This window comes from Labrus bergylta, chromosome 9, assembly GCF_963930695.1.
Source record: "Labrus bergylta chromosome 9, fLabBer1.1, whole genome shotgun sequence".
Classification (NCBI taxonomy): Eukaryota; Metazoa; Chordata; class Actinopteri; order Labriformes; family Labridae; genus Labrus; species Labrus bergylta.
In genome coordinates, this window is record NC_089203.1 from 21600893 (window position 1) to 21617921 (window position 17029).

Below are 17029 nucleotides of genomic sequence, written 5' to 3' on the forward strand. Positions count from 1 at the left end.
ATACAAGTACAAGATACTTTTGCCCCAATCAAAGGACAAGGGCTCAGTGAAGAAACCCCCACCCCAACCCTGCCCGTATACACCACACTGACAAGCCACACAACCCACCACACGGCCCCCCAACCACACCCAGGCCCCTTCCACGAGTGTCCCGTCCGCCAGGCAGTGACAAAACCGACACCTCCCGCCCCATCAGCCCCAAAACCAAACTATGCAGACCAATGGTCAGCAAGATCCAGGACACCACTGGGCCGTCAAGTACATGCACCCGCTGGCCCCCTGTCCAGCCAGTCCCACGACACCTCGGGGAAGGGGAAGGTCAGACAGCAAGCCCTGGCACAACAGAGCCCCCCCCCCCCCCCCCCCCCCACCGATTACACACACACACACACACACACACACACGCACCTGAAGAGGGAAAACAGAAACTGAAAGGAGAATCTGTAGAGACAGGGAAGGCACCCAGTCAGGGTTGTAATACAGATTCAGATTCTAGTTTTATAATTCATAACACAGTAATTACCGTTTGCTCACTTTCATTCATGCATTGCACAGTAATATGTCAAAGGGCAATTTCTATTATACTTCACCGTGCTCCATAGATAGGCTCCTATTTCTTAAGAGAATCTTTGGCACATGAATTTATTATAAATAATTAAGAATCCTTTCAATTCTTTTGGAAAATGATAAAAGGTATTGTGACAATAAAACGTCCCACTAGCAGATTTGTTTATATTACACTGCTGGTCTGGAGCTTTTGATTTTGACTAGAGATTTTCCCCAGCAGATGGAGATCTGTCATCTGGCATGGATCATTTAAGGGAGTACTTTAAAGGCTGTTTGAACAGCTAAGACTTAAAGCTCATACGTAAGTCTGGCCCTGGACTTAATTCATCTTTTACAGATGTGGCCGTGTCGGTTGACTGCGAAAACATTTCACATCTACATTTTGCCTCTCCGTAGCAAAAAGTCAAATGTAAACGGCAATGACTCGTGATTGTTGCTAAGGACTTCAGTTTTTTCCAATTACAAACAAGCAGTGTTTTTTTTTTTACATGCTATTCTGGTTCGTGATAATTTTTTGCATTTTGTGAAATGTTTTTGCATTTGACCTTCAGGACCACCGTAGTTAACCCTTCCATTGTATACATGATTTTTAAATGGTAAATGGACTTGAGCTTGAAAAGCGCTTTTCTAGTCTTCTGACTACTCAAAGCGCTTTTACACCGCAGGTCACACCTACACATTCACACTCTGATGACAGTGGTTGCTGTGTAGTGAGACCATCAGAAGTAACTGCGGCATTCATTACGCTGACGAAGCAGTGGAAGCAATTCAGGGTTGAGTGTCTTGCCCAAGGACACATCGGACATGTGGCTGCAGGAGCTGGGGATCGAACCCTCGACCAACCGAGCCACATCAGCCTTTAATAGGCAATCCGATTCTAAGCCAGTCAACAATTACATTAACGCATGTGTGCACTACTGACATAAACGTGATAGTATTGTATTTGATTGGGCCTAATGTGCAATACATTTTTGCAATATCTCTAATGTTCAATACTGTGCGTTTTTTACATATTGTCTATTTCTTCAATCAGCTGTTCTAGCTCATTTCTACTTCCTCTTTGTACATAGCTTTATTATTCAAATATCCTCTGTTTTTGGACTAATTGCTTTATTTCTTATTTACATTTCTTATTCTTCTTTTATTCATTTTTTTCCTGTTTATAAGAGCAACTTTATTTTTTTTTATTCTGATATTTATTTTGCTTCACAGTAACATATATATTAACAATTATGTGATGGATTGTAATAACACTTTTATGACTTTCCTTGTGTTGTCTTTGTTTTCTGATCGCTAGTATATCCTGTATTACCAGTAATAAATAATATTTGTCTTTCTCTGTTTAGACAGCGTCACTGTTTTATTTCTTTATTGTATTTGTGTCCCACAATGAAAACAAAAGCTATTGAATCGCTTTACTTCCTCATAATTAATAATGAATGGCACACTCAGTCGATCAATTCTAAAAAATTAGTTGCACTCTCTCACCCCACCCCCCTTTTCTCCCACCACTACCTCCGGCTTTGTTCTGCGCATGCGCACACGCATCTCCAGGAGTGCTGTTTCGGCCTGTTCCGCGGCCGCTCGGTCATTTTCGCCTCTTTGTTGTACTGATAGTGGATTTAACTCGGATCCAACCCAATATCCAGCGGACCGTGCTGCTCCCAAACAGGTTAGTTCGCCTTACTGGACTTGTTCTCTTTATGTTCCGTCCTCGGGGGGGGGTCTGTGGCCGGTTTACGGTCCCGGTTTGTGCCCCCTCCTCCTCGTTTTTCGCATGTCTCTTTCCGCTGGTTGCTACGGGGCATGCTATACGTGTTGTTTTATGTGTCTATGTGGTGGTGTATGGCGGCGCCGGGCCCTGCAGTTGCACACCGGGGATGGGGGGGTTTCTAAGGGGGAAACGTCCACTGTAAAGGCGGCTTTAAAGCTAACCGGGATGCTCTCGGTTAGCCGTACCGGAGAGGAGGCTCCGCCAGCCGCCTCACTGCCTGTCTCGTCATGTTTCAACGCTGTTGTTCCTCTCAGCTCCAAACACCAATTCTTCTTTTTTCCCATTGAGAAGGAATGTTCTTGGAAAAAAAAAAAAAATCTCCTGCTCCACCATTAGGCTAACCTCTTCCTCCTGCCGTCCAAAGTTCACTATGTGTGTGTGTGTGTGTGAGGCAGTGTGTGTGTTTGTGTGGAGGATCTTACATGAGGTTTGGATTAAATCAAGACACAAAGTTGGTGCATTTTTTCTCTTCAGGGTGGATGTCGCCCCTCGCCAGGCTGCTGCTGCTGCTGCTGCTGCAGCAAGCCCTGTGTGACATTGTAGGGGGAGAAAAAGCATGCAGAGCAGCCAACAAGTCTGTGCAGTTATTTTGGAATTGGATGCAACCTAAAGATAGCGTCTCTGTTTGAGTAACGTGTCTGTGTGATTGGCAGAATCAGGCGTTTAAAATTCTGGGTGGCTTCCTCAACTTTTCTTTTTCACGCAGGGCACTGTGCAGCACAGGAAGAAGCATGGTTTGCAGGTCAAAAAAGATGTTGATGTCTCCAGGTGAAAACAAGGTTGTTTGTAGTGGCAAAGTGTTTTTTTTTTTTTGGTCTTCTCTAAACTGTCTGTGCTTAGCGTTGTCTCAACCACATCTGCGGGGGCCAGACTGCAAAAGGTTCACTTTTGTCTGCACTTCAGTCCTGAAAGCACCCCCCCCCCCCCCTTTCACTTTCACACACACAAGGAGGCTGTTTTCACATATCACTTCAAGATGGAAAGTTTATCTATGCCATTGTTACTCTGAAGTTTAAGAGCTGGATTTGGTTGACCATGTAACTTTAGTGTGTGTGATGTGAGGCCTCAGGTGCACCAACACTTGAAAGTTTACTTTTCTATACCACAGGAGCGTCAGATGTAAAGTGTTAACCTAATCATCCATTCTGGGTTTTTTTGTTTTTGTTTTTTTTTTGCTGCAAGGGAGAAGGCCTAATTGTTTTGTAAAATCGTATGAAGTATTTCTTGTGGGGAAAGAAATCATCACACAATTCCTAGAAGAAAATCTTTTTTTTTCATCTTTAATTATGTTAAGATCTTTCTCTGGCTCTTTCAAGTTGAGTTTGCTTACAGCAGCCTTCTTAATTTGTCCTTTTTTAGATCAGTACAGGCACGCACCAAGAAATTGGTTACAATCGGCTCTTTTTTTTTCTGTTAGTTTGGAGAAAACCAGGCCGGAGGATAAGAGATATGACTTTATAAAAAGAAGAGTTTTGCACCCTTACATCTTGAACTTTGTTATCCTCTGGGTCCAGGCGAAGCATATAGACATAAAACTACCAAATACAAGAATGCATCAGCCAAGACAAGGCAATAAATATCATTAAAACTCTGATAAAGTATTTTGCCTTTTCATCCATATTTAGCCCATGCAATTGCAGCATATGTGGCATGTAGAAATCTTCAATCTGCAGGTATAACAAATCAATGCCTGCATTATAAAGCGCAGGGCCTGCACACTGAGCACACTGCAGTGAAACAAAAGCATGTTAATCATCTTGGTGTTGAGTTCATGCGAGGGCACTCACTGTGTATTACTGACACCGCAGCTGCCCCTGGCTTCATCATCATCATCATCATGTGCTCCCAAACACCAGTGGGAGTAAACCGACAACATTTGAACCTCCACAACCTGACTAACAGGGTGCTTGTCGTGCGCAGATTGACTCACATGTTGCCTGCTAATTGATCATTTTGTGATTTTTGAGAGCGCGCGCACTGCATGTGTTTCCTCTCCTCTAAAACTGCACCCCGCGTGCTCCAGTTTTAGATGTACTCTGATGCTTCATACCATCAGAGTGGGGAGGGAGATCTAAAGTTGGTAAGGCCACATTTTCTCAAACGGGGCTTTTAGTCGCGTCTTTTTATCTTGATTTGTTTGGGTTCTTTTGGAAAAGCGCCGCAGCTTGACACCGAAATCAAACCAAAAATCTGTAAGTGCTCTGTGTGCCGCTTCTCTTTCAACTCTAGATTTCACAAGTTCTTGTGAAGCACGCTTGAAGGACCTCCCTGACCAGAGCGATGGCTCAGAGTCCGTTTAATGTTACTTGGCCCGTGCTCAGACATACCACACGACATGGCTGTTGCATAAGACCGCAAGAATCGGCCAGCATCAACTTTCATGTCAGTTTTCTGCTGACTTTGCAGAGGAACCCCAAATTAACTGCTGCCTTTTCGGACTGCTGATCTTTGACCTGGAATTGAACGACTTCATCATTTTATTTTCAGTGGGAAGATTACACTTACTTTGACCCATTACCTCCAAACGTGCGTTAATGGTCCCATTGGGCGGTCAGATAAAGCTGTCAGTGTAACAGGCCAGGCACACACGCCTCTTTAGGACTGCTTGATAAGGCAAAGAAAAATAACTCAACAGTGACTTCAGAGACGGAAGGTGCATTTGTCTTTCTTTGCAGGAAATTATCTCGGGCAGCTTCCTAAATGAGCTGCTGAGCAAAGTGTGGAGAATCCCCTCGCCTACAAATCGGGCTGCAGTTTGGAGAAATCCTCAGCACTCCTCTCACTTTCTCCCCCTTAACACATTCAGTTTCTTTCAAGGATAAAGCCGACTGCGTTAGAAGGAAAATGAGATTACAGTTGGAGTTTTCAGCAACATTGTGAAGTCTAGATAGTATGTGACAAGATAAGTCCACTCAATGGGGTTTTTATCCTTTCAGATTCAGATAGAACTCATCAATGGATAAGATTTTTTGCTTATCTACATGCGATAACACCAAACAGAAAAATGTTTGTTTTGAAGATCTACTTTGGCCATAAGGAAGGTTTTTAAACAGACTTGGAAAAAGGGAAAGAGCTGCGTGGTTGTTGTGTTATTTTAAAGGCAGAGTCAGTAGCGTTGTCTGCTGCAGGTTGTAAACACAACATTCAAACTGGGCCCCTCCTCCTGGGCTCACTGCCCCCAAAAGTGCACGCCCACTGCAGGACGTAGTGTGTACGTCTACTGCTTGTACTTAGACCCAGACACTGCAAGCTACCGCACGTTAGCACATGCTAACCACCTGTGTTTTGCACCTGCCTGTCCATGATAAATTCAGGCCAAATCCATGTCCACGCTGGAAAGCCAGATGCGCATATGGTGGTGACCCTTGTTCTGGAACAGCATCGGTGAGAGGGATCTCTCTGATTGGCTGTTTGGAGGTTTCATTGATCTCCAGCTCTCACAGGTTCAGTAAAGCCCCTTGAGCGTTCCGCTGTAGTATCCATGCTTTCACCCATTAGTGCGGTTTCTCCTTATTTGTCGCTACCGCCTCTTCTTTTCTTTTTCCACTAAAAAAAAAACCAAAGGGTGACAACGCCAGAGACATTTTCAACTTTTTATCAGATACTCTGGATTAGAAGGCTACCTATAATACGAGTGGTGGCCGACAGCGGTGTGAAAATGGTCTTCTCTTATCTTAACAACCGGTGCCTCTCTCTACAGCACTGATAACAACGAGCTACCGCTGCCCCTCAAGCATGCACAGAACGTCAGCTGTAGTCTTTGCGGTGTGTTCAAGTGCACCTCTTTGGCCCAAGAAGTGAGGCGACGCTGCAGGCGGCCTTCGTCGCCACTAGTTCTTTGCCGTCTGCTTGGTGTGCCAGGGCCTTTAGAGGGAGCGACAAAACAATTGTTTTTCCTCACTAGGTAAATAAAAAATAATGACGTATCCTTGCAAAACACACCAACCCCCATGCTTTTTATATTCATTGCTCAGTGACTGATACTCGACACAGAAAGTTATTTATTAAAGTTAATCATGGAGCTGCCTTCTTTTCATGCAGTAACGTTAATGTTCTGAGCAGGGACTGGGACGGATCACAACACCTTTAAAACCAGCAAAAATGATGCTGCAAAATCAATTCTTTTGAAATTGAGACTTCCACTGATATCAGCAGATTTACTGGAAGTATATCTGGATTAATTCTTCGGCATCAAATCCTGCTTTTGACATGCAAATTCCGTCTGTTGATAAGACAAGAAGGGAACTTTACCTCGAGGGAAATGTTGTGCAGCGCTTGCATCACAAAAGGAGGTGAAAACAAAAACAAAGAGTGCAAATTGTATTATAATAACTGAATAGATAAAGATGTGTGTGAGAAGTTTTAAGTTGGAAGCTTTTTGACGTTTTAGGGCACGGAAAGCGACAAACAACTTCAATTCAAATTTAAACCAATTTAGTTAATCCCTCAATCCCTAAATAAAACACTGTGATGTACAGACAACAACAATACAGGCCTATATAACTTAAAATATGAAATAGTATCTAAAAAGAATAATGATATTGAAAAAGGGATGTTTTGGTAAAAGGTTAAACATCTGTGAATATAAAACCTGAAGACAATGGCCACAGCAAAGCAACAAATAAAATTGGAAAGCAGTTACACCTGGCCTGAGCTCTCAGGTTACCAGCTTTCCGGTGTAAAAGCTAACTGGTCTGTTGGCAGGAAACAGTCGGTCAGAAAGCTGGTTTAATTCTCTATCCTGCTACGACTCTTTTATGAAAAGAAGCTTAAAGGAACAGAGACGGTTAGCAAAGCAGATTAACTGCTTGTTAGCATTTAGCTGCCAGTTGTTTGGCTATTTTGGCCACAAGAGTCCATCAATGCTTCCTCAATAACATAGTTCATTTATTTTTATTTATTATTCTATCGTATTATTTTTATATATTTACAGTTATGTGTCTGTGGCTCAGTTGGTAGAGTCGGTCGTCTCTCAACCTGAAGGTCAGGGGTTCAATCCCCATCTCCTACAGTCACATGTCCGATGTTTCCATGGGCAAGACACTTAACCCCAAGTTGCTCCCGCTGCGTTTGTTGGTGGTGCATACATGTGAATGTATGGGATTAGTTTAAACGGATGGTCACTTTACATAGTAACCTCTACCATCAGTGTGTGAATGTGTAGGTGTGACCTGCGGTGTAAAAGCACTTTTGAGTAGCCTGAAGACTAGAAAAGCGCTACAAGCTCAAATCCATTTACCATAGTTTTTCACTTCTCCTTTTCATGTATTGATTTTTTTCATGGTATTCACATTGTTCAAGAGTTTAATTTAGGTGAATGCATGTGATCAAGATGCTGTAAAATCAATGAGTAGGCTAATCTTGTTTAATAATTGTAATCTCAATATCAATCAAAATAGTCCTTTTATAATTGTTTTTGTCGATATTGAGTTGCCGTAATTAAAAGATTGCACAGATTTGTCAACAAAATGCTAGAGGTTAAAAATGGCATAAGCTGCATAACAACAGCTAGCAGAGCTACTAACCAGCACTAGCAATACTAACTAGCTAATGAGTCAGCAGTTAGCTGCCAATTAAAAAGCTTGCTGGTGTTGAGTATCCAACCCTTCTATTAGTAACTCTTTATTGAATGGATATAATCTTTAAAATGCAGGGAATAAATGGCACGGTTAAGGGAGGGGGGCGGAGCACTTGGATAGTTGTGACTAACTGTAGAGCAGGTTCATGTCAGGTTAGCACATTAGCGGTTAGCTCTACTGTTCATCAACTTGTCTTGTTGGCAAAGTGTAAACAAGCTCAGCTGCTTTTTGATGTGGCCAGACATTAAGAGATGAAACTTAAAATGTCATACCATCTTTGTAAATTCTCTTATATGAGTATTTTAATCAGAGATGTAACACACTTGTTTTTAACAAGCAGTCATAAAATATTAGCTACTGGATATCACCTGAAGCAGTATTAAGAGCACAGAAAACAAATGTTGAATTGACTTCTTAGAAACCAAAATTTCCCCTCTGAATCTAACAGTTATTAGTCATTTTCCTGAGTTATGTTTAGACTGAAGGGCATGCACACACATCTCTCGATGAAGAATATGGCAACAGAAATGCATAAATTAGACTTCAGGCAGAATCTCCTCCCTAGAAAAGGTCAAGAGGACAAAAAAAAAAAAACGAGTACACACTTCATCAGTGCAGATGTGAATCCTTCTCTCCCAGATAAGATTCATGGCCTTGCTTCTGCGTTCACAGATCTTATCTTCTTTTTTATGTCAACATCTTGAGTAAGTGATCGTCAACAGGTTGTGAGATGACGTGCTTTTGTGTTGGCATGAAAAACACTTTGCTAAACGATTGAAAGAAGTCTTATTGTTCTGTTGCTGAGTTGGATGCCCTGTCTGCTTTATTATAGTGTTTTATTCAGGGAGAACAAGGTTTTTCTTAAACATGGTTGACATTCATGGCACTCGCGTTTAATTCTGTTTTTTAGCCACAATTCTTTAAGTCACTCTGAAACTGTCATGGTAGGATATGTTTGGAGGTGTTAATTACCAGAAGGTGGACAGCTTCAGGTGGAGAAAAGCTGCTCTAAAAGGGATTTCTCTTTGGCATTTGTATGGTGATTTTTTTTTCCTTTCTCCTGGCAGACTGATTGGAAGGCGGTTGCTGCTGAGTGAGTTTCTACATGTTGAGTTCCTGTTTTGGTCTTGACTGGTTCTGGTAATTTCATCACTGTCTCACTATTACTGCTATTTGTGGGCTTGTTCCACATGTGAGCCTGTTGGTTTTCTATACTGACTTGTGGTTATAAGCGTATGGCTAAAGTTAGTCAATATGCACATCTGGAGCCAAACAATGTTTTCATCATATTAAAGTTGGAAGACCCTGTTGTCATGACAGGAACTTGACTGTTACTTTTATTTTTATGACTTGCCTATTAGTCTTAGAGTCCATTTTTGGCGAGCAGGAAAAAGACAACCTGCCTTAGGTCAACTTTCAGATGGCCAGGATTTTTTTTTTTACAAACTTATATTAAGACATTTCCTATATTTTAAATTCTTATGATCCTTTGCCTTGTTGGTGCAAACATAATTTTGTTCTAGACAAGTTAAATATTGGGCTTTTTATACTGTAATATACTTCTACCTGATTCCTCTTTTGTCAGCTGACCGATTCAGAGATCACTCAGATACTTTACACTGAAAAAGAGGTAGATGGTGGTTAACACTATATTGAGGTTTGTTAGGATGTGCATGATTACTATTTCACTCTGCTAATGTACGGCAATTTTAACAGTTTCACCTGCTCCTCTCCTTATAAACTGCACTTTTCTGTGCCAAGGCTTCTCTCTGTAAAGAACCAAACACACAATATCACAGGTCAGCTCTTATTAAGCGGTCTGTCAGCTGTTTGATTAGGCGTGGTCAGGGGTCAGCGAGGGGTCTGCTTGTTGCTCTAACTTCTCCTGAAAGTCTGAAACAGAGCGACGCACAAGTGACAGCGCCATTTAGCATCCCTGTCAGTTTAATGAGCCCAGCAAGTCTTTTATAAATGAACGTCGGTGGGCCAAATGATGAATTAATTACTGTCTTTCCTCTTACTTGAGCCCAGCTTGTACAGTAAACGGGTAATAACTGTCATCTCCGGGGCCGCGTGCGACTCACCCTCTCTATGCCTGCGGCTACGAGCCCACAGTTTGTGGTTAAAACTGGAAAAGCAAGACATCACTATGCTGCTGAGCATGTTAACCAACAAACCCACGTAATGGCTCATTGCCCCCTCCATGTGCAGCAGGTCTCTGCTCCACCACACGCTGAACCAAGCATTTGAATATGTTTTTCTCTGAGAATTAGAAAAGGGACATTATTAGCATTTGTTTGGTCTACATATTACATTATGGGTTAACTAAGGGTTGCATAAATGATGATAATAATAACAACATAGACATTAAGAACTGATAAGGAGGGATTTAGCATTGAACATTAAAAATAGATTACTCAACTAATAAAAAATGAGCGGACAGTTTATCATTTCAGTATTTTTTTTTATCAAAGAAAATTGGAATTATTTGTTGGTTTGAGCTTCCTGAAATGCTGCATGACTCATTTTCTGAGTAATAAAATTTTGCGGTTCAATTCAGAATCTTTTTCAACTTTGTCACCTTTAGGGGCGTCAATCTTCAACTTTAGGTCTTTTTTTTCTGTTTAGCTGACTTAGTGACTAAATCAGCATGATTCTATTGTTTCCTAATGAGGTGTCCTAACTGCTTGTGAGCGATGCATCACAAAGGGTCGCGCTGTTTTAACCCTGATGCCTCGTTTCTACTTTCCACTCTGTCCCATAGACGGACTAGGAACGAGGTTGGAGGGGGGGTGCTTTGACTTGTGTTGACACCAGAGAAAAACTTTACTCAGCGAACTGCACGGCGTTTTATTGACGAGTGTTGTGATTTGAGTCAACAGCTCAAACTGTAAGGGGGGAACTGAAATTCACAGAGAAAAGAAGTAAAAATTTGACGGTTGTATTGTGGACAGCAATCAGCGACGTTGCACGATTCGAGAGCGACATCCAATGTTCGAGGGTCTCTGCCATTTCCTGAAAGAATCTATCACTAGCTGTTGGCGAGTATGTAGTGCTCGTGTCACACACTGGACGCAGTAAAGCTTAAGAGTATCAGAAAACGCAGAGTTTTAACAGGGCACTATTTTATAATGAGGTTCTTCAGGTTTGACAATAGGGTTCCTATGAAATATGACGCTTCTGAAGTTTGCAGTTCATAGTCTGATCAGCTGGTACTCCTTCATTACTCTGAGTAAAATGTTGCAGATTGAAACTTGAATGCAGAGTTGAAGCTTACAAAAAGTAAGTCACACTGTTTCTTTTAATGATTAACTGTAAGGGGCAGCCCTTTCATTTCTGGTCGCTTTTCTGTTTTACATGCTGGAAATTAAATTAGTATTATTTTGAGCAGACGGAGAAGGCGACTATTTCTGTTTTGGGGGAATTTGGGTTTTTATTTCTGTTCCCAGACATTTTCTGCTCTAAGTTTATAACTGGTTAATCATGAAATCATGGTCACTAATCAGTGGTCATTTGAAATATCTTCCTACTGGTTTATGACCTCCATCTTTTCTTTAGATTTTGATGTCCTTCTCTCTAGCCTTAAGTATTCTGTGTCGAATGTTCGCCCTAGTGGCCTACGCCGTTACTATGGCGTGTCTGCTTATCTCTGCAATACTAGGCCGATTTTTTATGTGTTAAATCAGCATTTTTGGTTCTGCCACACTTTCTGCTTGTTTGTGTCTGGGAAACCATGGCGACTGAAACCAAGCGTATTATGTTGCAGTCAGAAATAAATATTGGGCAGCAGTTGGTTGTGCTGTATTGAAGAGTTCTTCTTTTTTTTAAAATAACGCAATGCCTGAAATATTGTAGGAAACACGATGCTTCCCTGCAGACTGCGTTGCTCCGACGTGTAGGAGGTGTACGCCAGGCTACATGCAAAGACTTCTCTGTAGGCACAGGACTACCTGAACCTATGCTGTATAGATTAGACGCAGAAGTATCTTTTAGACTCAAACATTATAAAGTCACCTTAACCCTTTTCACTCGTACGGAAATCTCCTGAAAAACTCTGGAGATTTGGCTACCCGGAGGTTCTTTAGAACGCAAACAGCCACATTTTTCGCGCAGACTTTAACCAGAGTTTCTCCGGCCAGACCCCTAGTATTTTATCTGCAGAAAGTCCGAGTGAGCTGATGTCTGAACGCGGCAGCATATACTACGGAGATTTCAACTCGAGCCAATAGAAAGAGAATGACCTTTATATACAGAGACTGTACGCGACCACTACGATCTCCGTGCACGTAATTAAACGGCTGCATTATGTTTTCTGTTCGTCAGTATGTTGTTCTCCACTCTTTTGTGGATGTAGTCATTTCGTTGGACTACACATAGAATTGATATAAAGGCAAATATTCTCATTATTACGTCATGTAGCGGACTCTGTTGCTTCGGCCGCTACTTCCGCGTTGTTTATTTACGTCACGTCTTACCCCTGATCCCCCTCCCCTCTGACAGGGTTAGTCCCCCGCTGTGAGGAGAATTTACTTTACAGGGGGTTGATGATGGTGCAGGACATTACCCCTCCCCCAAATCCCCCCCCACCCCCCACCCACAGTCCCTCTGGTGTCATTAACATGGAGGTCAGCAGGCCAAGAGTTTTAGAAGAGGCCACTTTGACCCGAGGATCTGTCTCTTTGTGCTGTTGGTTTTGACCCCAGTGACAGGTGTAACAAGAAGGGACAGGTAGTGAGTCCGTTTTAGATTCAAGACTGAGATTTTTATTTGTGTGTTCAGTTGATTTTAAACAGAAGAGGTGACAGAGGCTGGACTCAGGAGTGAAAGCTGAATAGAATGTATATGCGTGACCTGCGGTGTAAAAGTAGTCAGAAGACTAGAAAAAGCTCTATACATGATCAAGTCCGTTTACCACTTTAATGTCAAACGATATCCTTTTTTTTGTTTGAGAATTCAAAACTTTGACCCCAGAAAATATGACCTTTTTGTCTTCATGTTTGCCTCCCTAATTGGTCTCATTAATTATTTTTTTTCCCAGTGTTGCTAAGTCACTGCTAAAGCTAAGCTAAATTGAAACTAATTGCTACACCACCTACTTCACCTCATTGCATGTGCAAACAGATAATTTATTTTCAATGAGTTCTGCAACATAAACAAGGAAACAGGGAGTAAAGGTGTTAAGGGGAAAGCATTACTATTGCATGTAAAGATTGTGGCCTAAACAGCCAAAGGTCTCTGATTTAAATCTTTGACCAGAGTACTCATGAAGGAAGTTGAGGAACCAGAGACAAGAAAAATCACCTTCCACCTCCCTGAGCTGCTACACTTCATAGATGTTTAAGCAAAGTGTTAAAATCCCAGTCACACCAGTGGAGCTTAAATAAAAAAAAAAAAGAATATGTAGCTGAGCTATCTGGAAGCATACATGCTTAGTCAGCGCCCCCTCCCTGTGTAAATATTAGGGTCTAAAATACAGAGTATCACTGAGGCATTGTCAGGATAAGTGGCAGGTTGGTGCACACTGTCAGCACTGAGTTTATTTCATAGGCGACGGGAACCTCATGACAGACTGGAGAGACAAGCTCAGTGAATTTTGACACAGGAGGATGGGAAAAAATGGTCAGTCATTAGAAAACTTGAGCCTGCAACATTTAAGCGGAGCCAAAATTGCAGGGTATTGAAAATGAAAATGTATAATCAGAGACCGAAGCAGGTGATGGTGGAAAATACAAGTTTCTTAATGGCCAAATATAAGCAAAGTATCTGGTGTTTAATTAGTATCAATTGGCTCTTCTAAATATCAACTTAACCCGACAATAACCTCTGTGACATTTCTGTTCAGCCTGGAGTCAAAAAAGTTATCCTTTTTTTGTAAAACCTATATCTAGACTGTCTTTTTGCCTGATAAAAAAAGCAAATCCTTTGATTATTCTCCCCAGCAGACAAAGGCTTGTTTCAGTACTAATCATGCTTTCATGCTGATTATTTTGAGCATGACAGGGGGGGCGGAGAGCACACTGCCTCGGGACACTGTCACAGAGAGAGAACAGCTCGTAAAAGTCAAACTTTTGGCAGACAGTTAATTTAAGCGAGTGTGTTTTAGAGGCTGTAAAAGTGAACCCAGAAAAAGTCAGTATAGAGGCACCGTGCTAAATCTGTCTGAGGTGACGCTACAGCTGCTGCCATGAACTTCTCGTCACATAAAAATCACAAAGAAAGTGAATCTCCGATGTGGCGTGCCATTAGCAGACTTGTCACTCTGTGTTGGACAGAGTCAGCAGTAAGCTGAAATATAGCATACTACAGTTTAATAAGGAGAGCTGGGACTGTGCATAATCCCAGCTCCTCTGTGCATAATCTTACAGCTCCTCACACCGTCTCTACCAATTCTCTCTTAGGTTCTGAGTGTATTTTGTGTGTGGTGTCGAAACTATGCTTGTTCCCCTGAGCCTTTAAAGCCTATGATTATACTTAATTAAAAAAGGCGTTTTAAGTAATGATAGGAAGTCTCAACTGAAACACTGGAAAACCTTTTTTTGGTCACAAACTGTTGTCTTGTCCACCAGGTGCTCACAGTACACAACCTGTCCTGTATCACGATGGCTGGTAACACTTGTATTTTCAGCTGTCCTCTGAGGATTTTACCTCCCAAGACACATTTTAAAAACACACATTTTGAACAGACTCAATGATGCTGAATGAAAGAATTCAATGACTAGGCGAGTCATGCAGTCTGTTTCCCATTGCTCAAGCTGGAGTCACTACGATGTCATTGGATTTGTCACTTTCCTACATTACAGGCAGTCAGTCTGTGTCTAAATGTATTGCCAAGTCATTTTTGCCTGGAATTTTGTAAAAAAACAAAATATTTTTTATCCCTTAAATTTGTCAGTATCTCAACTTGCATTGCTCCTTTTCTGTACAAAAATCAAACACACACTAAATTCTACATCACATGCTGAAAAACACGTGGAGATATTCTGTACGATTTTCTTCATACCATTTAAAAAAAAAAAAAAAGAGTCAAATATTTGAAATGTAAATTGACTGCAGTTAACCTTTAAAAGTTGCCCCACTCATCCTGACTAAATATTCCTCCAGACCAGAGTTTTTCTTTGTACAGAAAAGAGGTCCGTTTGTTTTGTAGCTTATGCTCCAGCCAGAATCAAATGAAGCACCATTAGTTTGGCTCCCGGTGGTCCTGAGGATGATTATCTGGGATACAGAAGAGCTGCTTTGCACCTCGACAACACGTAGCCAAGAAGTACAACTTTTGCACCAGAGCCTCGCTCACTGCTGGGACTGGAAATAAGAAAGACAGCGGTTGTCCTCTGATAGTCTTTTATTTAATCCTCTCAACACAAACGCTTGTCTGAAGGTCGATGAGGTGGTCGTCTCAGCTCCATTCATGATTTTTAGGCTGCGTTTAAAATGCTGCTATCTGCTGTGCAAAGATAGCGATCAAACTCTTAACTCTTTAAATTCAAAGCATTTTGCATTACCATGTTATCCGACTCCCTAAATGTGCGTGAGCCTCTATTTTCTGGACTTTTCACAGTCTTGCTATCAACGTGTATTTAGGGAATGCCTGTGATTGCTTGACAGCTTCATCCTTTTGACAGTTAAGGCAGATGTTTTTCAGTCTCTAGATAATTCAAGATTTCTATTAATACACTAACGTTCGTTTTTAGAGCTGCTTTTGTTGTTGTCTCCCATCACTGTGGGAGCAACAGTCAGCCATGCTCATTACTCTTTTATTCAATGACTAAATTAGCATTGACTCTTTATAGTGGTCACTGCTTTTTGCTGGATTGCAATTTGTACAAAATTGTTCTCTGATTGAATATTAAATCAAGCAGTGGTCATGGAGTTGAGGATTGTTATATTTTCTCGTTTGCACAGGTAGACATGCACATCACAAATCTAAATAGAATCAAACAGTACCTCAGGAACAGTTTAAGTTTGCTAAAATTGTCTTTAGATCACGGTCTGTCTGTGTTTTATGACGCTATGAGTTAACCAAAGTGTGCTAACGTTAGCCTGCTAACACAGCAATGCAGGTCACAGGCAAGTGCAGCTCGAGCGAAGGACAATTTAGTCCGCTTCTTGCTCGAACTGGTGCTTCATTATGGTGGGTTCTAATTGATAAATCCTCCGTGCAACTCGAGTGGAGATGGTTTGGAGGTGTGCTGCTGGAGGAGAAGAGCGGAGGCTTCAGAATAGCGGAGGTGTCACCAAACAGCAGTTTGTTTTGGTTTAGTGCTGGTTCTCAAGGGTGACATCTACCGGATCAAAAAGTCACACATTCCTCCTTTTAAGGAGATGAAGAATAAACAGCAGACGATGTTGCCGCAGATTTCTTCAGTCTCTAATCCTCGTTGGAAGCTGATCTCTTTTGTCTCCCTGCCGTTGGGGTGGCCTCTGGGTGTTAACTCTGCTTACTCCATAATATCTTCTTCTCATGTGAAGGCTCTGCTTGTTACTGTCTGCTTGCACAATAAGACCACCCCTCGCTCCATAATAAAGCCTGTGTGTAATAACTTGGAGGAGCTGGATAACAAGCCCATTTGGCGATGCTAATAGCATATGCTGTATAATGGAAACATTCATCCAAAGCTGCTTACAGTGTCAGGAGTGCATCATTTTTTTGTGTTTGTGGCTCCGCAGGGAATCCCCAACCCAGATAGTTTTACTGCTATAATCCAACTCATTCCACCTCTAGTAGCAGTGTTTTTCTTCTCACGTCTACAGCTGAAAAAAACGTAATCTTCTTCTCCTTTGTAAAGAGGTTTCAACCTCCTTTTAAGCTGCAAAAAAAAAAGTTTGAATACTGAGATACTGACTTTCCTGGTTGTTTTGTTTCCCGTCTAATCTCTGCCTGTGTTGAATTTGTCCTGCTGGTAAGTAAAGTGGAGCTCCACATTCTCTCTCATCAGAGGGCATCGAGTCCTGCGATCAATAACAGAATCATTCACAGTTACTCAAGCGGAGCAGAAGCAAACAGACGTCATTAGCGTGACCTTGGATGCCTGTCTGTTTCAGCTTTTATAAGAGATGAAAATAACATAACAAGCCCATTTGGTGTTCTGTATTGGGTGCTTTTGACACG

At 41.7% G+C, this 17029-nt stretch overlaps 1 protein-coding gene across 1 annotated transcript in view; it reads left to right on the forward strand.

Annotated features, from left to right (window-relative positions):
- The first annotated feature begins 1885 nt into the window (after nt 1-1885).
- Nucleotides 1886-17029, forward strand: part of LOC109986723 (polycomb group RING finger protein 3) — a 63185-nt gene continuing 48041 nt past the window's right edge. The window contains exon 1 of the mRNA XM_020637493.3: nt 1886-2239. The gene's annotated coding sequence lies outside the window, so the exon portion shown is untranslated. The remainder of the gene's footprint in view (nt 2240-17029) is intronic.